Source organism: Balaenoptera borealis (genome assembly GCF_965194805.1).
Source record: "Balaenoptera borealis genome assembly, chromosome: 20".
Taxonomy (NCBI): Eukaryota; Metazoa; Chordata; class Mammalia; order Artiodactyla; family Balaenopteridae; genus Balaenoptera; species Balaenoptera borealis.
In genome coordinates this window covers 19,599,016-19,624,878 of record NC_138879.1, presented here as the reverse complement: position 1 = coordinate 19,624,878, position 25,863 = coordinate 19,599,016, and the positions used below count along the sequence as shown (strand labels likewise).

Genomic DNA, 25,863 nt, shown 5'->3' with positions numbered 1-25,863 from the left:
AAGACCCTTGAATATTGTCCATTCATTCTAGGCATGTTTTTTCACAATGCTGTACATTAAATACTATACTCTCATATGGCCTTTAATCAATAAATACTTGTAAGATTTTTGGTAGATAGATTGATAGATAGACAGATAGATAGATATAGACAGACATATATATACCTTGAAGTGTTTTGTTGGTTATTTGTGTACCATAACAACATTGGTTCTCCAACTTACTAGACACCTGAGATCACTCCCGTGTGTGACTCATTCCCCATCTCATTTATTCTACTACAACAGCTACATGTCACCATATTTCTGAAGAGGATTAGAGGGTTTCTAAAATATATTTGCAGTGAGGTCATGCATAAAGGAAAAGAAGAAAATGTCTCTGACATACTTCATGATCTGATGACCTAACCATACTTAGGAGTTTTACTAAAGAACTTTGTGTGTTTGTATTTGTGTGTGTGTGTGTGTGTATGTACGTGTTAGTCATACCAGTACATGGACTGTCCTACTCACCAAAACTTCTCTTTGAAATTTAAATTAGGAGCCATCTAAAAAATTGAGTCATATAATACAAACTACTAATTTTTAAAGTATGCATACACAACACTCACGTATGTAACATACATACACACATATACTAAAAGAAATTTTAACAATAACAACTTTTCTTGACTGAGCTTTGCACCCATAATCTCATTTTACACTTATCACAACCCAGCAAGGTATTATTATCTTTATTTTAGAGTTGAGGAAACTGGGGCTCAAATGGAGTGAATTAATTGGTCATATAGCTAAAAATGATGGAACCATCATTTGTACCCAGTGTTCTTTCTACTGTGTCACACAAAGTCAAAAATGCTTGCTAAAGAGTTATGTAAAACCGAAACACAGGCAACATGTTTTGATGAACTCTTGCTGATGTTTTTTGACTAAAGTGAGAGTCCAGGGATGAGAAATCTGAATGGGCATGGTACTAAAGTAATATACAGGAGTCAGAAATATACACCCAGGACTAGGGAGGGACAAAGTTTTACGACATTACCCACACCTTGAAGCATTCAATCCTCTGTGCACAGAGGTGTTCTCTTAACTTGCCTAAAACTCTACCACTCAACACCAGAGAGGAGCTTAGCAAGTTCCAAAACCAGAGGACCTCACCCCTTAGTCTGACCTTATACTCACCTCCTACTTTAGATCAAAAGTATCTCTCCCCGTACTTTCCGAAAACAAGAAAAGAAGGATGAAGAGAAGCTGGGCCATAGTTACACAGAATATGTTCAAGAGTCATCAGTTGGAAATATTTTATCCAGAGTCTCATTGCAAAAACATATTGTGAAGATTTCCATTTATCATTTCCAACACTGTAGGAGGCAGTAGTCTGGGGGTCAACATCTAATCCAAAGTTATATATATACACACATACATATATAACATATATCTATATATAAAACATACATATATAACAATGATATATATAATATATATATATCAGTGCTTCTCAAACCTTAATGTTCATACATATAACATGGGGATCTTGTTACAAATGGAGATTCTGGGTTTCCAGTGGGCCTGGGTTGGGGGCCCAAGATTCTGCATTTTGAACAAGCTCCCAGATGATGTTGAGGCTGCTGATTTATGGACCACACCTTAAGATGCAAGATTATATACGTATACAATCCATTTGATATAGCCCCTAGACTGAAAGTCTTACCTATAAGCCGTCTCAATAGATTTAACTTAGATTGAACTGGGTGAAAAATACAGCAGGAAAGATGGCACCATTAGAATCCCATTAGCACTGTCTTTCACAAAGCGAGTGAAGCCTGCAGGGGCATTGACTAAGTGAGGCCTTGAAAGAAGGTGTTTCTTGGTTCTGGTTAAGAGTGGAAAACAGAATAAAGTCTGGAAACTAAGGAGATCAATCACTTTGTCCCGAATTATTCCTGGCCTCAGTGCATTAGCACAAGACCTGAAAAGTTCACCACTAACCAGACTCCTTGGAGAGGATGCAAAATGCCTAGTCCAACATTGTCTACTGCGTTAGCGAACACAGCACTAAAAGTATGCCACTACTTACATATGAATATCCACTTAAAAAATTCTTCCTAAATTATCTTCAAGGATCATTTCTTTATTCAGAGAACTAAACAATGTCTGAAGTTTTAAGGAAAACAACAATAACTCTGTGAAATTATGCCCTATTCCACACTAAACTAACCCAGCTTGGCCTGGTTGCTTTTATTATTGTTACTGATATTATCTCTGTTTTCAAGAAATTCACATATGAGCTGGAATTACGCACGAGTCACGACGTATTGATGACGCTCCCAGCACATGTCTACTACGGAGTCAGTCACTGTGAGGAAGACAAAACAAGGAAGTTCATGAAGTCAGAACTTCAGAGAAGGAAAGTAAAATATACAAAACAGTCCCTTTGCCCCACTGCAATTCCTGGCACCCATAATCATGGTAGGTAGTCATGATAATTATTACCTTTGCTGGTGTCATGATAAGGAAATTAATTTGAGCTGAGAGACAAAAAAGAAGGCATGTCTCTTCAGTAAAGCTCTTTCCACCCTCTTGAAATTTTCTCTTACACTCAACAAAAACTTCATAAAGCCATCCCTGACCCTTCTGCCCAGTTCCACCAAGTCAAGTCCTACAGCTGGCCTCACACCCTTCCCAAGCATCCAGGCATTACCACATGGACTTCCCCAATGAAGCCCCAGCTTGTTTTTCCAGAGGGTGGCAGTCATTACCTGAATGGCAGGTTTGCGATGCAAGCTGCCTTAATGTGGGGCTTTGTAGACATCACACCTGGGTTGTCATTAGTGTCCTCCGAAAATTATAATCAGCTGGCAAACCAAATAAGGGCATTCCAAGAAAACATTAATCCAAGTGTTTGGGGAAGCCATGGAAAATCTAAATTTATTTAACTTTTGGTTCTCAAAGGAAGGTCTAACATACACACAAAGACAATAGTCACCTAAAAGTTTATGAACAACATTTGCTACAGTGCTAAGAGTTGGGAGAGGTAACGCACCTATGGATGGGCCGCTCTGGGGAAGGAGACAGCATCTTTAATCTTTCCTGCATATACAAGGGGCTGGACCACTGGTAAGAGACCTTTTTGTAGGGACATGAGTGATTCCATTTCTCACCCTGTCCTTTCTTCTTCCCTCTACAATGCTAGGTGGTTGGAAGGTTCTGGAAGAGGCCTCTCTACAGGAGACAAGACATCATCTATCTTCCTCCTCTGCCCCCACCTCTCGTGTGGATGCCCCTGATGCCAATATGGCCCAAGGGAGGATGTGACAGCACTCAAGTCTCCTCTCTTCCACTCCAGCCACACTGTCCCTGGGCCAACCAGAGGTCAGAGTGACCAGGACCAGGTTCTGTGTCAGACCACACTAGTGCTGCCTTCAAAGAGCAGATGTCCAGAGTCGGTTCCCTCCCCCATCACAGGAAGCAGAAGGAAGAAAAAAGCCCAGCAGTGACAAGTACAGGTCCGCTAACTATTTGTACAGCAGGCACAGGGTTAAAACCACAGCCTGAGACCCTTCTAGGGGCCCAGACACTGGGAAGCTGGTGAGAGGGACACACAGACACCTGAAGCGGGGGAACAGTGGAGTCTGGGGCTGGGAGTTCAAGGCTTTGATACACAAATACACTCTTCCAGGATCTTCCTTGTAGTGCTTGGAATCAGATCTGCCTCACTTCCCCCCCACCAGGAATGTGTAAGGGGGAGAATTCAGAGCCTTCTCCCATAACCCTTTAGAAATAAAACTTTCTATGTGGTCTCTGCTACGCTTAAAGGATCCAAATGATGTCTGGAAGGCACCCCTGTGCTTGTTTGGGTCCCAGAGCAGGGGAGGCTTGGGGCTCGCAGATATTTGCTTCTGGCTCTCCCCACCACCAGCTTTGTTTTGGTGCCTCCAAGTAACCTCTGACATTTACATATTTACATAAAATCATCTCAATATAAAAGCACCTCCAGAGGTTCTCCTTCTCTTGGTCACTTCTCATTTCCTGTCCTCTGTGGTCAGCTCCAGCTAAATGTTTCTTTGAGGTCAGGGACAGGAGCATGTAACCTTCTGTTTATCAGAAGCGGAGTGGGGGAGGGGAAGTTAGAAGGAACCAGCGAGGAATTAAAGCTGCAGGCAGCAATTGTGTTACCTCGATTTCCCCTAAACCCACTCAGGCTTGTAAGAGACAAAATCCATTTACAGAACAAGTACAAAAATGGGTTTGAGGGGCTTCCCTGGTGGCGCAGTGGTTGAGAATCTGCCTGCCAACGCAGAGGACACGGGTTCGAGCCCTGGTCTGGGAAGATCCCACATGCCGCGGAGCAGCTGGGCCCGTGAGCCACAATTACTGAGTCTGCGCGTCTGGAGCCTGTGCTCCGCAACAAGAGAGGCCGCGATAGTGAGAGGCCCGCGCACCGCGATGAAGAGTGGCCCCCTCTTGCCACAACTAGAGAAAGCCCTCGCACAGAAACGAAGACCCAACACAGCCATAAATAAATAAATAAACAAATACTTTAAAAAAAAAAAAAAAATGGGTTTGAGGTCAGGCAGCAGAAAAAAAAGTTCCAGTTCCTGCCTTTACAATTATCCATGCTCTAAGTGCTGGTTCCCTTTGCAAGACAACTTGTCAGAAAGTATTTCCATACTGGCATCTGTGTCTTCAGGACATCCAAGTAGCTTGTGTATCTTTCAACAGATCAAAAGGCAGAAAGAAAAATGTTCTTGGATCAACACCCAGAAAAATCTTAAACCAGATTTTCCTGGGATATTTCAGGCCAGTCAGTGCCTGTTGCTTTATACTGTGGCATCTTTCTTTTAACATATGGATTAAATGATGTGATGAATGAAAAGATTAAAAGTTCACAATTCCAGCAGCACTGGTTTCTAAACTGCTGTGTTATCTACTTAAAAACTTCCGTGGACTTCTATCATCCTCTCAGCTCTTTGGGGCCACTGCTTTGCTTACAGGGAAAGCAGAAGGCAATGATGCTTGTCAGGAATGTCGTAAGGGGGACCAGGCTTCGATTCCAGATAGGAATGGAACAAGATAGACATTCCGATTTGACTATTTTCTTGTTAACTATAAAAGCGTTTGAGTTTATAAGAAACATAAAATAACAGATATGTAAGTAAGAAATTAACTGGCTTTTTAATATTTTAGATGTCTACAGGTTGGTCAAGTTATAAATAAAGTTTCATTAGAACACAGCCACGCCCTCTCGCTTACATGTTGTCTGCAACTTTGGGCAACAGCAGGAGAACGGAGTAGTTACAGCAGAGTCTCTCTGGCCCACAAATCCTAAAATAATTACCATTTGGCCTTTGCAAAAAAAAAAAAAAAAAAGGGCCAACCCCGTCTATAGGTATTACAGCAGGGGAAAATAAGTTGAAATTACAGCAGGAAAGGTCTGGCCCATCTATGCCAACATCTCTGCCAGGAAAAGGGACAGACTATTAAAACTTTCCTACAGCTGAGAGGGCCTTGGACTCTTTGGCACACAACCAAACACAAACGCGGCTAATTTAAAGAACACCTGGATAGTTTAGGCTGGTGTAATAATCTAAAAGACGGAAAAGAATCTGCTTTTCCTGTGGGTCATTCACGCTTATGGCAAAAAATTAAAAATAAGATACAGGATATATTTTGCTTTGTACTTTTAAAATCGTCTAGTTTGCCAAATGCTTTTCGAGGTGACTGGCCAGCTGTTGCTCACCGAGAAGTAATGCTGGTCTTTGCAAAGTGCCAATTGAACCGAGTAGGAAGGGTGGTAATGGTGACTCACAAACGGGTTTCCCTAGACGCGCTGGAGTGGTCGCTTTAGCCGTGATGAGATATGAAGGGCAAGTGCTCCCCCTGCTGACCAGAGCGGCAATTTAGGTCTGAACTCAATATTCTTTTTCCTGATCAGGGCTCTCGGGTTGAACTGAAATCAATATCCATACAGCCTCCTGAGGGAGTAAAAGAATACCAAACCTTCACAGTTTACGCCCAAGGCACGGTAGCAACTTGAAATCTCAGTAATTTGTATGACAGGTACGGTAGCAAAGAACGACCACCAAAATGGAATCACCAGGTTTTCACTTCTCTCCCGTAAGACTCTCTTCCCACTAAAAATAAAAATTAAACTGCAGCCCTTCTACAACAGCTCATTGACACAAATTACCTTAACAATGAGCAAAAGGACTTATTTCCTCATTTGAAATAGAATACTGACCAAGGGTTTTGTTCAAAATAAGTCGAACCAAGGACTTCCCTGGTGGTCCAGTGGTTAAGACTCTGCGCTCCCAATGCAGGGGGCCCGGGTTCCATCCTTGGTCAGGGAACTAGATCCCACGTGCGGCAACTAAAAGATCCCTCATGCCCGCAACTAAACATCCCGCATGCCGCAAAGACCGGGCGCAGCCTAATTAATTAATTAGTTAATTAAACAACAAGCAAAATAGGTCGAACCCTATGAAATTGCCGATATTCCAATTGTTTGACCCACAAACAGCCTGAATATAATGACTTCATTGACAATTGACAAAGATACACAGGACAGCCTGAAGGTATGGAGCTGGCAGGCTTCCCTTCTTGACTGGAGGCTGGGGATGCAGGACATAAACCCTCTGGCCTCACAATTTTCCCCAGGGCAGCCTCTGAATTCCTCTGACCAATGAAAGTAGAGGCTAGAATTTTAAAGTATTTTTGCTCATTTAGGCAACTCTGCTCCACGTGATACATAAACATTTTTTTAATTAGGTTTTTTTTTCTTTTTAATGCAAGCATCCTAATAAAGGAGCTTCAGGGAAAAGGAGATTTTTGACATCATGATCTCACATTGCCTCATTCTCTGTTTGCTAAGAGGTAAAGTAAAACCCCTATTGACTGTCACTGACTGCAGGGGGGGCCATGCTATGGAGACCAGGGGTGATCGAGGTTTGCAGAGATGCAGACAAGTGCCACAGACCAAGTATTACGAGGGCAGGGAGTTCTGATTTGAAGTGGGAGAATCTGGGAAGCTAAAACATTTTTAAAATCTGAATACTAAGCAAATTAACATGTAGACTTGTTAAGGCATCTGAGTTTTGCAATAAAATCCACGTGAATATGGATTTCATGACCACAATGTCCTAGATAATAAGCACTCCTGTGGGCTCCTTTTTCAGGAGTGTCAGTTACAAGAGTCACAAAACCGCAAGAGTTATAGGAAGACTTTGAAGTAAAATAACAATGAAAGTAGAAGGGTAGGACAGCAACTCTGTCACACAACAGTCTTAGAACTTAGCAGGACCTTGAAGGCAAATTCCAAGTAGACTTATTTGAAGGATCAAGTCAGGAGAAAGTAGGGGTGCCCATACCCTGAGCTGTTCCAATACTTTGATACATTCCTTAAAGTGTCCATGATGGCTTAAGGCAATGGTCCCCAGGTTAAAAACACAAAGAACCATGGCTTCTGAGTACTTGGATTTGAAGAAACTGTGGCCATATGCCATTCTCCAGGACAGGAACACTGAACACAGTAAAAGCCTGAATATATCCTTAGCCTATAACATCAAGCCCCCGGGGGATTCCAAGGTGCATCTGAAGGAAGGGAACCACTGGGTCAAAGGGTTTCTCTTGAGTCTAATTATAATTCAATATAAGCTTGGGGATTTTTAACTCCAAAAAGAGAAAAAATCCTACAGCTACACAGTATATTCACTGTAAGAGCAAAGCAGAAAGCCAGTCATCCAGCAGAGTGAGCAAGAGGTAAATAAATACGGTACTTCTTTCAAAGCCATAAAATGGGATCTTAAGACTTAAGAGCCCAAATGATTCATTTTATCTGCCATGATATTATTTCCTGAACGATAAAGAAACTTGGTCACAGTAACACGGAGAATAAAACCCTGCGAATCTTGACTCCTCGTCCTGTGTTCTTTCCCAGGACGAATCTGACGTGAAATGATTCTTTCATGCTCATTTACCTACAGAAACATGCAATCAAGTTCCTTGTGTAGCGAAAGGAACATAGTAAAATACATTTTAATTGTCAGTAGACACCATAAAAACAGGAAGGATTTTTAAGAAAAATACAAAGAAATTTCTTCCTCTTTAAAACAGATAAATTGGACCCCTCATACTCATTCATTCACTTATTAACCATCAACCGTGTACTTGCTATGTTAGACACTGTATCCAGACCTCATCTAAGATCCCTTCATAGCCCTGTACTGAAGTTTGGGATATTTTAGCCCCTTCTTAAGATAGCCCATTTCGTGGGACCCAATACTGGGTATTATTGTGCTGTGTTTCCTTATGTGGCTGTCAGTGTTACACACTTGTGGCTGTAGGTGTACCCTTGTATTTACAGCAGATATGAAGGAGATAATATTTCCGGATGAGCTTTCCAGAGTCACTGCACTTGATAGGCTTACTCATTCAACACATTTGTTGGCAAAGTCCTCAAACTTCAAGGTTCAGAAATTTGACTTTATCGGTCTGCTCAAGGTTGATAGGAGTTAAGGGAATGGAGTCATATAAACTCCATTAACAAGAGGTCCTGTAACCAAGCAGGACCCTACGGGGCCTTCCTGGGACAGATTCCCCCATGTCCTCCACCTACCTCTTGTTTGTAGAAAAATGTTAGCCTCCAAGGCCTTTCCCAAGTTCCAGAGAATAAATTTAACCAGAGAGTGAGAAAATACAGAAACAAAGGAAAGCAAGCAAGACAAAATAATACTTTAGCCATTAAAGTCAAGGACCTTTAGTTCCTCCTCAGGGGCTATAGATAATATTCTGAGCCATATCCTTGATCTGTTTTGCAGATACTGAAACCCTCACCGGGTGGAAGAAGTTAACTGCATGTTGACCACAAAAAACAGATCCCAGACCAGTTGGAACCAGAAGGTTGATGATGTTGATTCCTGTGTACCTCACCACCAACCAATCAGAAGAATGGCCATGAGCTGAACACTCACCCCACAACCCTCTCCCTCACCTTGTCTTTAAAAACCTTTCCCTGAAAGCCATCAGGGAACTCGGGTCTTTTGAGCACTAGCTGCCTAGACTCCTTGCTTGGCGCCTGCACTTTCCTTCACCACAACCCATGGTCAATAGATTGGCTTTACTGCCCATGGGCAAACGGACGCAAGTTTAGTTCGGTAACAATTCCTATGCATTTCCTTTTTTTTCTTCTTTTTTTAAAGAATTTTATTTATTTTTTTATACAGGAGGTTCTTATTACTTATCCATTTATACTATTAGTGTATATATAGCAATCCCAATCTCCAAATTCATCACACCACCACCACCCCCCACCCACCACTTTCCCCCCTTGGTGTCCATATGTTTGCTGTCTACATCTGTGTCTCTATTTCTGCCCTGAAAACCGGTTCATCTGTACCATTTTTCTAGGTTCCACATATATGCGTTAATATATGATATTTTTCTCTTTCTGACTTACTTCACTCTGTATGACAGTCTCTAGATCCATCCATGTCTCTACACCTGACCCAATTTCGTTCCTTTTTATGGCTGAGTAATATTCCATTGCATATACATACCACATCTTCTTTATCCATTCGTCTGTCGATGGGCATTTATGTTGCTTCCATGACCTGGCTATTGTAAATAGTGCTGCAATGAACATTGTGGTATGTGTCTCTTTTTTTTTTTTTTTTTTTGATACCATGATCAACTTTTTAAAATAAATTTATTTATTTATTTATTTATTTTTGGCTGTTTTGGGTCTTTGTTTCTGTGCGAGGGCTTTCTCTAGTTGCGGCAAGTGAGGGCCACTCTTCATCGCGGTGCGCGGGCCTCTCACTATCGTGGCCTCTCTTGTTGCGGAGCACAGGCTCCAGACGCGCAGGCTCAGTAGTTGTGGCTCACGGGCCCAGTTGCTCCATGGCATGTGGCATCTTCCCAGACCAGGGCTCAAACCCATGTCCCCTGCATTGGCAGGTGGATTCTCAACCACTGCACCACCAGGGAAGCCCCCATGTCTCTTTTTGAATTATGGTTTTCTCAGGGTATATGCCCAGTAGTGGGATTGCTGGGGCATATGGTAATTCTACTTTTGGTTTTTTAAGGAACCTCCATACTGTTCTCCATAGTGGCTGTATCCATTTACATTCCCACCAACAGTGCAAGAGGGTTCCCTTTTCTCCACACCCTCTCCAGCATTTGTTGTTTGTACATTTTCTGATGATGCCCATTCTAACTTGTGTGAGGTGATACCTCATTATAGTTTTGATTTGCATTTCTCTAATAATTAGTGATGTAGAGCAGCTTTTCATGTGCTTCTTGGCCATCTGTATGTCTTCTTTGGAGAAATGTCTATTTAGATCTTCTGCCCATTTTTGGATTGGGTTGTTTGTTTTTTCAATATGGAGCTGCATGAGCTGTTTATATATATTGGAGATTAATCCTTTGTCCGTTGATTCATTTGCAAATGTTTTCTCCCATTTTGAGGGTTGTCGTTTCATCTTGTTTATGGTTTCCTTTGCTGTGCAAAAGCTTTGAAGTTTCATTAGGTCCCATTTGTTTATTTTTGTTTTTATTTCCATTACCCTAAGAGGTGGATCAAAAAAGATCTTGTTGTTATTTATGTCAAAGAGTATTCTTCCTATGTTTTCCTCTACGAATTTTATAGTGTCCAGTCTTACATTTAGGTCTCTAATCCATTTCGAGTTTATCTTTCTGTATGGTGTTAGGGAGTGTTCTAATTTCATTCTTTTACATGTAGCTGTCCAGTTTTCCCAGCACCACTTATTGAAGAGGCTGTCTTTTCTCCATTGTATATCCTTGCCTCCTCTGTCATAGATTAGTTGACCATAGGTGCGTGGGTTTATCTCTGGGCTTTCTATCCTGTTCCATTAATCTATATTTCTGTTTTTGTGCCAGTACCATATTGTCTTGATTACTGTAGCTTTGTAGTATAGTCTGAATTCAGAGTCTGATTCCTCCAGCTCCGTTTTATTCCCTCAAGACCGCTTTGGCTATTCAGGTTCTTTTGTGTCTCCATACAAATTTTAAGATTTTTTGTTCTAGTTCTGTAAAAAATGCCATTGGTAATTTGATAGGGATTGCATTGAATCTGTAGATTGCTTTGGGTAGTACAGTTATTTTCACAATGTTGATTCTTCCAATCCAAGAATATGGAATACCTCTCCATCTGTTTGTATCATCTTTAATTTCTTTCATCAGTGTCTTATAGTTTTCTGCATACAGGTTTTCTGCCTCCTTAGGTAGGTTTATTCCTAGGTATTTTATTCTTTTTGTTGCAGTGGTAAATGGAAGTGTTACCTTAATTTCTCTTTCTGATTTTTCATCATTAGTGTATAGGAATGCAAGAGATTTCTGTGCATTAATTTTGTATCCTGCAACTTTACCAGATTCATTGATTATCTCTAGTAGTTTCCTGGTGGATCTTTAGGTTTCTCTATGTATACTATCATGTCATCTGCAAACAATGACAGTTTTACTTCTTCTTTCCCAATTTGTATGCCTTTTATTTCTTTTTCTTCTCTGATTGCCATGGCTAGGACTTCCAAAACTATGTTGAATAATAGTGGCAAGAGTGGACATCCTTGTCTTGTTCCTGATCTTAGAGGAAATGCTTTCAGTTTTTCATCATTGAGTATGATGTTTGCTGTGGGTTTGTCATATGTGGCCTTTTATTATGTTGAGGTAGATTTCCTCTATGCCCATTTTCTGGAGAGTTTTTATCATAAATGGTGTTGAATTTTGTCAAAAGCTTTTTCTGCATCTATTGAGATGACATATGGTTTTTATTCCTTAATTTGTTAATTTGGTGTATCACATTGATTGTTTTGTGTGTATTGAAGAATCCTTGCATCTCTGGGATAAATCCCACTTGATCATGGTGTATGATCCTTTTAATGTGTTGTTGGATTCTGTTTGCTAGTATTTTGTTGAGGATTTTTGCATCTATATTCATCAGTGATATTGGTCTGTAATTTTCTTTTTTTGTAGTATCTTTGTCTGGTTTTGGTATCAGGGTGATGGTGGCCTCATAGAATGAGTTGGGGAGTGGTCCTTCCTCTGCAATTTTTTGGAAGAGTTTGAGAAGGATGGGTGTTAGCTCTTCTCTAAATGTTTGATAGAATTCACCTGTGAAGCCATCTGGTCCTGGACTGTTGTTTGTTGGAAGATTTTTAGTCACAGTTTCAACTGCATTACTTGTGATTGGTCTGTTCATATTTTCTATTTCTTCCTGGTTCAGTCTTGGAAGGTTATACCTTTCTAAGAATTTGTCCATTTCTTCCCCGTTGTCCATTTTATTGTCCATAGAGTTGCTTGTAGTAGTCTCTTAGGATGCTTTGTATTTCTGCCATGTCTGTTGTAACTTCTCCTTTTTCACTTCTAATTTTATTGATTTGAGTCCTCTCCCTCTTTTTCTTGATGAGTCTGGCTAATGATTTATCAATTTTGTTTATCTTCTCAAAGAACCAGCTTTTAGTTTTACTGATCTTTGCTATTGTTTTCTTTGTTTCTATTTCATTTATTTCTGCTCTGATCTTCATGATTTCTTTCCTTCTACTAACTTTGGGTTTTGTTTATTCTTCTTTCTCTAGTTCCTTTAGGTGTACGGTTAGACTATTTACTTGAGATTTTTCTTGTTTTTTGAGGTAGGCTTGTATTGCCAGAAACTTCCCTCTTAAAACTGCTTTTGCTGCATCCCATATGTTTTGGATCATCGTGTTTTCATTGTCATTTGTCTCTAGGTATTTTTAGATTTCCTCTTTGATTTCTTCAGTGATCTCTTGGTTATTTAGTAACGTACTGTTTAGCCTCAATGTGTTTGTGTTTTTTACGTTTTTTCCCTGTAATTGATATCTAGTCTCACAGCGTTGTGGTCAGAAAAGATGCTTGACATGATTTCAATTTTCTTAAATTTACTGAGGCTTGATTTGTGACCCAAGATGTGATCTATCCTGAAGAATGTTCCATGCACACTTGAGAAGAAAGTGTAATCTGATGTTTTTGGATGGAATGTCCTGTAAATATCAATTAAATCTATCTGCCATATTGTGTCATTTAAAGCTTGTGTTTCCTTATTAATTTTCTGTTTGGATATTTTCTGTTTGGATGATCTGTCCATTGGTGTAAGTGAGGTGTTATAAAGTCCCCCACTATTTTGTGTTACTGTCGATTTCCTCTTTTATAGCTGTTAGCAGTTGCCTTATGTATTGAGGTGCTCCTATGTTGGGTGCATATATATTTATAATTGTTTTATCTTCTTGGATTGATCCCTTGATCATTATGTAGTGTCCTTTCTTGTCTCTTGTAACATTCTTTATTTTAAAGTCTCTTTTATCTGATATGAGTATTGCTACTCCAGTTTCTTTTGATTTCCATTTGCATGGAATATCTTTTTGCATTCCCTCACTTTCAGTATGTATGTGTCCCTAGGTCTGAAGTGGGTCTCTTTTAGACGGCATATATATGGGTCTTGTTTTTGTATCCATTCAGTGAGGCTGTGCCTTTTTGGTTGGAGCATTTAATCCATTCACGTTTAAGGTGATTATCGATATGTATGCTCCTATTAACATTTTCTTAATTGTTATGGGTTTGTTTTTGTAGGTCCTTTTCTTCTCTCGTGTTTCCCACTTAGAGAAGTTCCTTTAGCATTTGTTGTAGAGCTGGTTTGGTGGCGTTGAATTCTCTTAGCTTTTGCTTGTCTGTAAAGCTTTTGATTTCTCCATCAAATCTGAACTTATTCATTTTCAGTGGAAGTGGTGTTGGTGTTGGTGCTTTTCCATTATCTGTTGCACCTTTGTCTCATGATCAATGTGCCAACAAACTAAACTAGATATCAGAAAATTGTTTGGTGATCATGGAATAAAGGCAAAGGCTGTGAATAGCCTTGAAAGGCATTTTTCTAGGGAGTGTGAAAGTTGCTCCTGTACCAAGTACCACTCTGTTGTGATGAGAATACCATCTCTGCCAGATGGCATCTGTTGCACAATATTCTATTGTGTGTTCCAGTCCCCACCTATTTTCCACTTTCTCCAGGTGCTTCCATGTACATCCACCTGCAAGCCGTAAGCTACCCTCTCTGCCTAGACTGTGAATCCTCAAGGGGAGAAGAGGCTTACTCATATTTGTACCTGGATGACACTAAGCTCTCGTAATTTCTAGTGACCAGAGGCGCAGATGGAAGGATAGATGGACTGGGTGGATGCATGAACGAAAAGAAATTCCAGGGGCTTCCCTGGTGGCGCAGCGGTTGAGAATCTGCCTGCCAATGCAGGGGACACGGGTTCAAGCCCTGGTCTGGGAAGATCCCACATGCCGCGGAGCAACTGGGCCCATGAGCCACAATTACTGAGCCTGCACGTCTGGAGCCTGTGCTCCGCAACAAGAGAGGCCGCGATAGTGAGAGGCCCGTGCACCGCGATGAAGAGTGGCCCTCACTTGCCGCAACTAGAGAAAGCCCTAGCACAGAAATGAAGACCCAACACAGCCATAAATAAATAAATAAATAATTAAAAAAAAAAAAAAGAAATTCCAATTGCTCAGGCTCTGCCTGGGTTTCCAGAGTCTAAGCTCCTGACCCCGTTTAGGAGATGTTAAGGATCTCACTATGAATCATTACTAATTTGTTCTTTAGCTTTTATTTTAATTTCTTTGCATTCAAAACTGTGTGTGTCTCTGTGTGTTACCACTGATCCTGCTTTCCCCCTCTCAAATAATGATTATAAAGAAAAATATACATTTGAAAATGTAGTATATAATCTATTCTGTTAATTTAAAGTCAGTATTTACCAAGGGGGAGGTGGTTGGGGGGGGATGGAGTGGGAGGTTGGGGTTAGCAGATGTAAGCCATTATATACAGAATGGATAAACAACAAGGTCCTACTGTATAGGACAGGGAACTATAGTCAATATCCTATGATAAACCATAATGGAAAAGAATATTTTAAAAAAGAATGTATAACTGAATCACTTTGCTGTACAGCAGAAATTAACACAACATCGTAAATCAAATATAATTCAATAAAAAAAAGAATTGGGAAAAAAATAAAATCAGTATTTATAATGTGTAGTCTATAAATCTCTTTTTAACTATATAGGGGATCACTCTAGAAAGTTCAGTGCTTCCCATATTACACAGAGTAAAAGCCAGAGTCTTTGCAAGACAAAGCCGTCTGCACTGCATCGCCATTTACCTCTGACTTCCTTTCCTACCACTCTCCCTTCCATCCTTCAGCACCAGCTCTGGGTCACCCGCTGCTCCACCCAGTCTCACACCTCTGGACCTTTGCACTTGGAAGGTCCCTCACCCTATTCAACTATCACTTCCAGTGAAGCCAGTCCTAATTACTCTATACACAAATGCACTGTCCCCAACACCAACCCTAAATACAGGCCCCTTCATTTGTCTCCATAGCATGGATCATCCTCTGACATGCTCTCTTCACCTCTGGCCCCCTCCTCTGAATTTAATTTCCATGAGGGCAGAAACTTAGGGGGTTTTTTTTTTCTGTTTTTTTTTTGATGGGGGGTGGGGTTTACTGTTGTATCCCCAGTGCCTACAACAAGGTCTGGCACACACTTAAAGTATTTATAAATATTGTGAATAAATGAATGAATGAATGAGTGAATGAATGAATGAATGTGTAGAACATCAAATATCCTACAAGACTCATACTAAACAATAGCAGTCCTTGGTCTCCCTACTCCTGAATCTTCCTCTCCAAAATCATTTAACGATTTCTGGTATTAACCTGTACATTTCTAAAGAACATGCTTGTATTGCTATTTCTTGATTATGCAACTTAAGATATTAAAGACCCAAATTCCTATTGTGGAAGATGATACAGGATTCTTATACAACCCGAGACCCCCAGTCCCCACTTCTTCACCTTCCTAGTAGAATTATATCACATTATCTTATAATTTACTTATATGGCTCTTGTCTATATCCCTCTAGATGCAATGATACAATTGGATGTATCAATACAATTGATTGATACAATACAATCCCTCTAGATACAATTCTAGCTAGAATGAAGCTCCATAGACAGAAATTTGTGTCTGTTTTGCTCGCTGAAGTATCCTTACAACCTAAAACAATGTCACACTCGTAGTAGGCACTGAATAAATATTTGTGGAATAAATGAATTAATTCTCAGCTTTATAGTATGTGACTTGCCCACAAGTCATTCATTACTGCATTCTCAGGATGCACTGGCTGTCCCCCACGTCCCTTCAGGTTGCCTGGCTGGTTGGGCACTGCACTGGCATGTGGCCACCGCCAGGTAACATCTAATAACTCCCTTTCATCCAGTTGTACTTGGGAATCTCTCCTCTATATCCTGAACTTTTCATTAACACTTACACTGACTGATTTATAATTACTGACATTAATCAGCTTCTCCAACTAGGCTACAGCCTCCTTGGCATCATGGAGTGTCTTGGTCATCTCTGAGCCCCATTGTCTTTCACATCATCAGACTTATTGTAATAGATTCTCAAGAAGTTCTGTATGAAGGACACACAGCCCTGCTTGCCACTTTGAAGCAAGAGAGAAACAACTTCCTGTCCCAGGGGAGCCCTTATGACAAGACACTCTCGCTATTTACAGAAATAAAGTGAGGATCAACTGATTTTCCTCTCACAATACACTTCCCAGGGCTAACTAATGCCAGGTCATTTCATTCACTTCATTTTTCAACCATTTCGTTTTTTTCTATTCCTTTTTCTTGTTCAAGTCTCCGTCAAAAATAAAAATAAAATTTGGGCTTCCCTGGTGGTGCAGTGGTTAAGAATCCACCTGCCAATGCATGGGACACAGGTTCGAGCCCTGGTCCGGGAAGATCCCACATGCCGCAGAGCAACTAAGCCCGTGCGGCGCAGCTACTGAGCCTGCACTCTAGAACCCGCGAGCCACAACTACTGAAGCCCGCATGCCTACAGCCCATGCTCCACAACAAGAGAAACCACCACAATGAGAAGCCAGCACACTGCAACAAAGGGTAGCCCCTGCTCGCCACAACTAGAGAAAGCCCACGCACAGCAACAAAGGCCCAACACAGCCATAAATAAATACATAAATAAAAGTTTAAAAATAAAAATAAATTTCAACTAAAAGAGTTAAATCAGTCAGAGCATCACGGCTTCTTTCAAAGTTAGAATTGTTGCCTTTATGAAATGTCTGATTCAACATTAAGCTCTGTAGGCATGGCGGCGTTTGCGGATTTGGACCTGTGGGAGGGTTGCGACCTGAAGGTGCTGCACCGGCTCGTGGAGAATGCCCCTCACCTGGGCTATTCAGTTGTTGCCATCAATCATGTTGAATTTAGGGAAAAGAAACAGGAAACTGAAAAACCAGTAGCTGTTTCTGAACTCTTTACAACTTTGCCAATAGTACAGGGAAAATCAAAACCAATTAAGATTTTAACTAGACTGACAATTATTGTTTCAGATCCATCTCATTGCAATGTTTTGAGAGCAACTTCTGCAAGAGTCCGGCTGTATGATATCGTTGCAGTTTTTTGAAGACAGAAAAACTTTTTCATATTGCTTGTACACATTTAGATGTGGATTCAGTCTGCATAACTGTAACAGAGAGGCTATAATTTTACTTCAAACGACCCCCTATTAAAGCGGCAATTGACTTGAGGTGTGGGCTTTGAACTTGTCTATAGCCCCGCTATCAAAGACTCCACAATGAGAAGGTACACAATTTCCAACGCCCTCAATTTGATGCAGGTCTGCAAAGGAAAGAATGTAATTATATCTAGTGCTGCTGAAAGGTCTTTAGAAATGAGAGGTCTATACGATGGGGCAAACTTAGGGTTGCTGTTTGGGCTGTCGGAAAGTGACACCAAGGCTGCAGTGTCCACCAACTGCCAAGCGTGCTTCTGTATGGAGGGAAAAACTAGAAAAACTGCTTTTGGAATTATTTCCACGGTGAAGAAATGTCAGACATCAGAAGTAGATGATGATTCTCTTCCAGCCTGCAAGAAAGCCAAGTGTGAGGGCTGAAACGAGTCCCTCTTCTTTGTCAACACTCCCTTCTGCCATTTGAGAATCCATCAGCCACAACAGAATTGGAACTTCCTTATGATTCACTATTTTCACTTGGAGCTAGATATCAGTAGTCTGTAAAAGCAGCCTTATATTTAAGCCATCAAAATAACAAAACCTGAGAGATTAAGATGGTGAAGTAGAAGGATGTGCTCTCACTCCCTCTTGCGAGAGCACCGAAATCACAACTAACTGCTGAGTAGTCATTGACAGAAAGACACTGGAACTCACCAAGGAGGATACCCCACATCCAGAGACAAAGGAGAAGCCACGATGAGATGGTAGGAGGGGCGCAATCACAATAGAATCAAATCTCATAACTGCTGGGTGGGTGACTCACAAACTGGAGAAGACTTATACCACAGAAGTCTACCCACTGGAGTGAAGGTTCTGAGCCCCACGTCAGGCTTCCTAACCCAGGGGTCCAGCAATGGGAGGAGGAATTCCTAGAGAATCAGACTTTGAAGGCTAGTGGGATTTGATTGCAGGACTTCGACAGGACTGGGTGAAACAGAGACTCCACTCTTGGAGGGCACACACAAAGTAGTGTGTGCGTCGGGACCCAGCGGAAGGAGCAGTGACCCCACAGGACTGAACCAGGCCTACCTGCTGGTGTTGGAGAGTCTCCCGCAGAGGCGGGGGGTGGCTGTGTCTCACCAAGAGGACAAGGACATTGGCAGCAGAAGATCTGGGAAGTACTCCTTGGCGTGAGCCCTCCCAGAGTCTGCCATTAGCCCCACCAAAGAGCCCTGGTAGGCTCCAGTGTTGGGTCGCCTCAGGTCAAACAACCAACAGGGAGGGAACCCAGCCCCACCCATCAGCAGACAAGCAGATTAAAGTTTTACTGAGCTCTGCCTACCAGAGCAACACCCAGCTCTACCCACCACCAGTCCCTCCCATCAGGAAACTTGCACAAGCCTCTTAGATAGCCTCATCCACCAGAGGGCAGACAGCAGAAGCAAGAAGAACTACAATCCTGCAGCCTGTGGAACAAAAACCACATTCACAGAAAGATAGACAAGATGAAAAGGCAGAGGGCTATGTACCAGATGAAGGAACAAGATAAAACTCCCAAAAAACAACTAAAGTGCAGATAGGTAACCTTCCAGAAAAAGAATTCAGAATAATGATAGTGAAGATGATCCAGGACCTCGGAAAAAGAATGGAGGCAAAGATAGAGAAGATGCAAGAAATGTTTAATGAAGACCTAGAAGAATTAAAGAACAAACAAACAGAGATGAACAATACAAAACTGAAATGAAAAATACACTAGAAGGAATCAATAGCAGAATAACTGAGGCAGAAGAACGGATAAGTGACCTGGAAGACAGAATGGTGGAATTCACTGCTGCAGAACAGAATAAAGAAAAAAGAATGAAAAGAAATGAAGACAGCCTAAGAGACCTCTGGGACAACATTAAACACAACAACATTTGCATTATAGGGGTCCCAGAAGGAGAAGAGAGAGAGAAAGGGCCCGAGAAAATATTTGAAGAGATTATAGTCGAAAACATTCCTATCAATGGGAAAGGAAATAGCCACCCAAATCCAGGAAGCACAGAGTCCCATACAGGATAAACCCAAGGAGAAACATGCCGAGACACACAGTAATCAAATTGACAAAAATTAAAGACAAAAATTATTGAAAGCAACAAGGGGAAAATGACAAATAATATACAAGGGAACTCCCATAAGGTTAACAGCTGATTTCTCAGCAGTAACTCTACAAGCCAGAAGGGAGTGGCATGACATATTTAAAGTGATGAAAGGGAAGAATGTACAACCAAGATTACTCTACCCGGCAAGGATCTCATTCAGATTCAATGGAGAATTCAAAAGCTTTACAGACAAGCAAAAGCTAAGAGAATTCAGCACCACCAAACCCGCTCTACAACAAATGCTAAAGGAACTTCTCTAAGTGGGAAACACAAGAGAAGAAAAGGACCTACAAAAACAAACCCATAACAATTAAGAGTATGGTAATAGGAACATACATATTGATAACTACCTTAAATGAGAATGGATTAAATGCTCCAACCAAAAGACAAAGGCTCACTGAATGGATACAAAAACAAGACACATATATATGCTTTCTACAAGACACCCACTTCAGACCTAGGGACACATACAGACTGAAAGTGAGGGGATGGAAAAAGATATCTCATGCAAATGGAAATCAAAAGAAAGCTGGAGTAGCAATACTCATATCAGATAAAATAGACTTTAAAATAAAGAATGTTACAAGAGACAAGGAAGGACACTACATAATGATCAAGGGATCAATCCAAGAGGAAGATATAACAATTATAAATATAAATGCACCCAACATAGGAGCACCTCAATACATAAGGCAACTGCTAACAGCTATAGAAGAGGAAATCGACAGTAACACAATAATAGTGGGGGACTTTAACACCTCACTTGCACCAATGGACAGGTCATCCAGAGAGAAAATTAATAAGGAAACACAAGCTTTAAATGACACAATATGGCAGATACATTTAATTGATATTTATAGGACATTCCATCCAAAAACAGCAGATTACACTTTCTTCTCAAGTGCACACAGAACCTTCTCCAGGATAGATCATATCTTGGGTCACAAATCAAGCCTCGGTAAATTTAAGAAAATTGAAATCATATTAAGCATGTTTTCCGACCACAACACTATGAGATTAGAAATGAATTACAGGGAAAAACCGTAAAAAACACAAACACATGGAGCCTAAACAATACATTACTAAATTACCAAGAGATCACTGAAGAAACCAAAGAGAGAATCAAAAAATACCTAGAGACAAATGACAATGAAAACACGATGATCCAAAACCTATGGGATGCAGCAAAAGCAGTTTTAAGAGGGAAGTTTATAGCAATACAAGCCTACCTCAAGAAACATGAAAAATCTCAAATAAACAGTCTAACCTTACACCTATAGGAACTAGAGAAAGTAGAACAAACAAAATCCAGTTAGTAGAAGGAAAGAAATCATAAAGATCAGAGCAGAAATAAATGAAATAGAAACAAAGAAAACAATAGCAAAGATCAGTAAAACTAAAAGCTGGTTCTTTGAGAAGATAAACAAAATTGATAAACCATTAGCCAGACTCATCAAGAAAAAGAGGGAGAGGACTCAAATCAATAAAATTAGAAGTGAAAAAGGAGAAGTTACAACAGACATGGCAGAAATACAAAGCATCCTAAGAGACTACTACAAGCAACTCTATGCCAATAAAATGGACAATGGGGAAGAAATGGACAAATTCTTAGAAAGGTATAACCTTCCAAGACTGAACCAGGAAGAAATAGAAAATATGAACAGACCAATCACAAGTAATGAAATTGAAACTGTGACTAAAAATCTTCCAACAAACAACAGTCCAGGACCAGATGGCTTCACAGGTGAATTCTATCAAACATTTAGAGAAGAGCTAACACCCATCCTTCTCAAACTCTTCCAAAAAATTGCAGAGGAAGGACCACTCCCCAACTCATTCTATGAGGCCACCATCACCCTGATACCAAAACCAGACAAAGATACTACAAAAAAAGAAAATTACAGACCAATATCACTGATGAATATAGATGCAAAAATCCTCAACAAAATACTAGGAAACAGAATCCAACAATGCATTAAAAGGATCATACACCATGATCAAGTGGGATTTATCCCAGGGATGCAAGGATTCTTCGATATACACAAATCAATCCGTGTGATACACCATATTAACAACTTGAAGAATAAAAACCATATGATCATCTCAATAGATGCAGAAAAAGCTTTTGACAAAATTCAACACCCATTTATGATAAAAACTCTCCAGAAAGTGGACATAGAGGGATCCTAACTCAACATAATAAAGGCCATATACAACAAACCCACAGCAAACATCATTCTCAATGGTGAGAAACTGAAAGCATTTCCTCTAAGATCAGGAAGAAGACCAGGATGTCCACTCTTGCCACTATTATTCAGCATAGTTTTGGAAGTTCTAGCCACAGCAATCAGAGAAGAAAAGCAAATAAAAGGGATACAATTGGAAAAGAAGAAGTAAAACTGTCACTGTTTGCAGATGACATGATACTATACATAGATAATCCTAGAGATGCCACCAGAAAGCTACTAGAGCTAATCAATGAATCCGGTAAAGTTGCAGGATACAAAATTAATGCACAGAAATCTCTTGCATTCCTAAAAAATAATGATGAAAAATCATAAAGAGAAATTAAGGTAACACTCCCATTTACCATTGCAACAAAAAGAACAGAATATCTAGGAATAAACCTACCTAAGGAGGCAGAAGACCTGTATGCAGAAAACTATAAGACACTGATGAAAGAAATTAAAGATGATACAAACAGATGGAGAGATATTCCATGTTCTTGGATTGGAAGAATCAACATTGTGAAAATGACTATACTACCCAAAGCAATCTACAAATTCAGTGCAATCCCTATCACATTACCAATGGCATTTTTTACAGAACTAGAACAAAATATCTTGAAATTTGTATGGAGACACTAAAGAGTCCGAATAGCCAAAGCAATCTTGAGAAAGAAAAACAGAGCTGGAGGAATCAGGCTCCCTGACTTCAGACTATACTACAAAGCTACAGTAATCAAGACAGTATGGTACTGGCACAAAAACAGAAATATAGATCAATGGAACAGGATAGAAAGCCCAGAGATAAACCCATGCACATATGGTCACCTTATCTTTGATAAAGGAGGCAAGAATATACAATGGAGAAAAGACAGCCTCTTCAATAAGTGGTGCTGGGAAAACTGGACAGCTACACGTAAAAGAATGAAATTAGAACACTCCTTAACACCATACACAAAAATAAACTCAAAATGGATTAAAGACCTAAATGTAAGGTCAGGCACTATCAAACTCTTAGAGGAAAACATAGGCAGAACACTCTATGACATAAATCACAGCAAGATCCTTTTTGACCCACCTCCTAAAGAAATGGAAATAAAAACAAAGATAAACAAATGGGACCTAATGAAACTTAAAAGCTTTTGCACAGCAAAGGAAACCATAAACAAGAGGAAAAGACAACCCTGAGAATGGGAGAAAATATTTGCAAATGAAGCAACTGACAAAGGATTAATCTCCAAAATTTACAAGCAGCTCATGCAGCTCAATATCAAAAAAACAAACAACCCAATCCAAAAATGGGCAGAAGACCTAAATAGACATTTCTCCAAGGAAGATAGACAGATTGCCAACAAACACATGAAAGGATGCTCAACATCACTAATCATTAGAGAAATGCAAATCAAAGCTATAATGAGGTATCACCTCAGACTGGTCAGAATGGCCATTATCAAAAAATCTACAAACAATAAATCCTGGAGAGGGTGTGGAGAAAAGGGAACCCTCTTGCACTGTTGGTGGGAATGTAGATTGATACAGCCACTATGGAGAACAGTATGGCGGCTCCTTAAAAACTACAAATAGAACTACCATATGACCCAGCAATCCCACTACTGGGCATATACCCAGAGAGAACCATAATTTAAAAAGAGACTTGTACCACAATGTTCATTGCAGCACTATTTACAATAGCCAGGAAATGGAAGCAACCTAAGTGTCCATCGACAGGTGAATGGGTAAAGAAGATGTGGCACATATATACAATGGAATATTACTCAGCCATAAAAGGAAACGAAATTGAGTTATTTGTAGTGAGGTGAGGTGGATGGACCTATAGACTGTCATACAGAGTGAAGTAAGTCAGAAAGAGAAAAACAAATACCGTATGCTAACACATATATATGGAATCTTAAAAAAAAAAAAAAAAAAAGGTTCTGAAGAACCTAGGAGTAGGACAGGAATAAAGACGCAGACATAGAGAATGGACTTGAGGACATGGGGAGGGTGAAGGGTAAGCTGGGATGAAGTGAGAGAGTGGCATGGACATATATACACTACCAAATGTAAAATAGATAGCTAGTGGGAAGCAGCCACATAGCACAGGGAGATCAGCTCGGTGCTTTGTGACCACCTAGAGGGGTGGGATAGGGAGGGTGGGAGGGAGACGCAAGAGGGAGGAGATATGGGGATATATGTATATGTATAGCTGATTCACTTTGTTATAAAACAGAAACTAACACACCATTGTAAAGCAATTATACTCCAATAAAGTTGTTAAAAATAAAGTCCACTCCTGATTTTTAAAAAATAAACAACAATAAAAACCCTTGACAAAATACAAATAGAAGAATATTTCACACATACATGTATATGTTCGTTTCTCTTTATATACTGTATATATATTAAGCATCATGGTTCTAAAAATAAAGCATTTTTTACTGCAAAGAAAAAAAAAATTAGGCTCCACTTGACAAAATAAAGCATTCAAAACTGAAATGTACAACCAATTGGAACATCCTCCTACATCACTACTACTGTAATTTTCTAGCAGTTGTTTGCAAAGAATCACCTAGAGGATTTAAAACACAGATTGCTGGGCTCCTATCCCCAGGGTCTCAGATTCAGAGGAACAGGTAGGGCCAGAGAATTTGTATTTGTAACAAGGTCGCAGGTGATACTGATGCTACCCATCTGGGGACCACACCCTGAGAACCCTGCTTCCCCATCACTCTCCAGGAGGGCTCAGGCACTAAGTTCAAGCACCTGTGAATGGTTAGATGTCCTGCCCCTCAACCCAACCAAGCTAACCAGCTGCTGAGTACATGATTACAGCCCTTCTCAAACTTTAATATGCACACAAATTACCCGAGGATCTTTCGAAAATGCAGGTTCTTATTCAGTAGGTCTGAGGTGAGGCCCAAGATCTGCATTTCTAAGCAGCGCCCAGATAAAGCCAATGTGGTTGGTGCAGGAAACAAACTGAGGTTAAGGCATTACAAACTGTACCAAGTAGATTAGTATAAAATTAAATGACTTAGGTCTCAAAACTTTAAGTTGGTTCAAAGCATTTGATTTCGGGTCTGAGCACTAGAAGTACCAATACACTTTAACATTTTATTAAAATTTTTGACAAAATAGAAGCAAGTTAACATTTAACTTCCATCCATATAAAACTTCCATCATGAATGGGCCCAGCTGACTCACTGGTGCTACCCAGGTGTACCTGAGCTCTGTGCAAACAGTGTAGATAATAGTAACCCTGGTGGAGATGGCTGGGCAGGTGGGACTGCTTATACATGTTGATTTAGAAACTTACTCTTTGTCCCACGGTGAATGGTGTTTTGTTATATATTTATAGCATTTAGCCTTCATTGACATCCAGCTTTGGAACACCATTGTCTAATGCATTATTGAGGCCATCTGTCTATGAAGCCAACCTTGCAGGAGAGACTCTGACATAATGAAAAACCCATGAATTAAAAACTAACCAGACCTCCCTCACTCTCTTCCCTTCTTTCTCCCTCTCAAAACATGTCAGAAAAGAATAGCTCTGCTGAGAACGGTGCTGTCATTCATTACATCATTGAATAAAAAATTATTCTTGTCTCATCTTTGGCCTGCCCTTCCTTCCATTTTTGCTAAACTAATCAACCTTCCAATTAAGAAAAGCCTAACTAGATGTTACTGATTCCAACAAGGGCTAAAGTGAACCCTACCTTTGGTTTGATTATAATAAGATGATTTACCTCATCTATGATAAGGGAACATACAGCACAAATATCATTAGAGGAGGCGGTGTGTAATCTCAAATAACAAGTTTTTCAAGTCATCAAGCAGCAGCTCTCAAACTTCACCGACTGGCCAAGGACTTTGTTAAAATGTAGATCCTGATTAAGGAGGTGGGTATGGGACCCAGGGGCACCTACACCACG

The 25,863-nt window shown here is 40.3% G+C and overlaps 1 protein-coding gene, 1 long non-coding RNA gene and 1 pseudogene across 16 annotated transcripts in view; 2 read left to right on the top strand and 1 right to left on the bottom strand.

Annotated features, from left to right (window-relative positions):
• LOC309619297 overlaps positions 1-25,863 on the bottom strand; it is a 388,116-nt gene that overhangs the window by 237,987 nt on the left and 124,266 nt on the right. The gene's annotated exons all lie outside the window — the stretch shown is intronic.
• KRT20 (keratin 20) overlaps positions 1-25,863 on the top strand; it is an 84,383-nt gene that overhangs the window by 38,457 nt on the left and 20,063 nt on the right.
• On the top strand, positions 12,196-19,812 carry LOC309619268 (ribonuclease P protein subunit p30 pseudogene; annotated as a pseudogene). The gene has a single exon. The product of its transcript is annotated as a ribonuclease P protein subunit p30 pseudogene (transcript).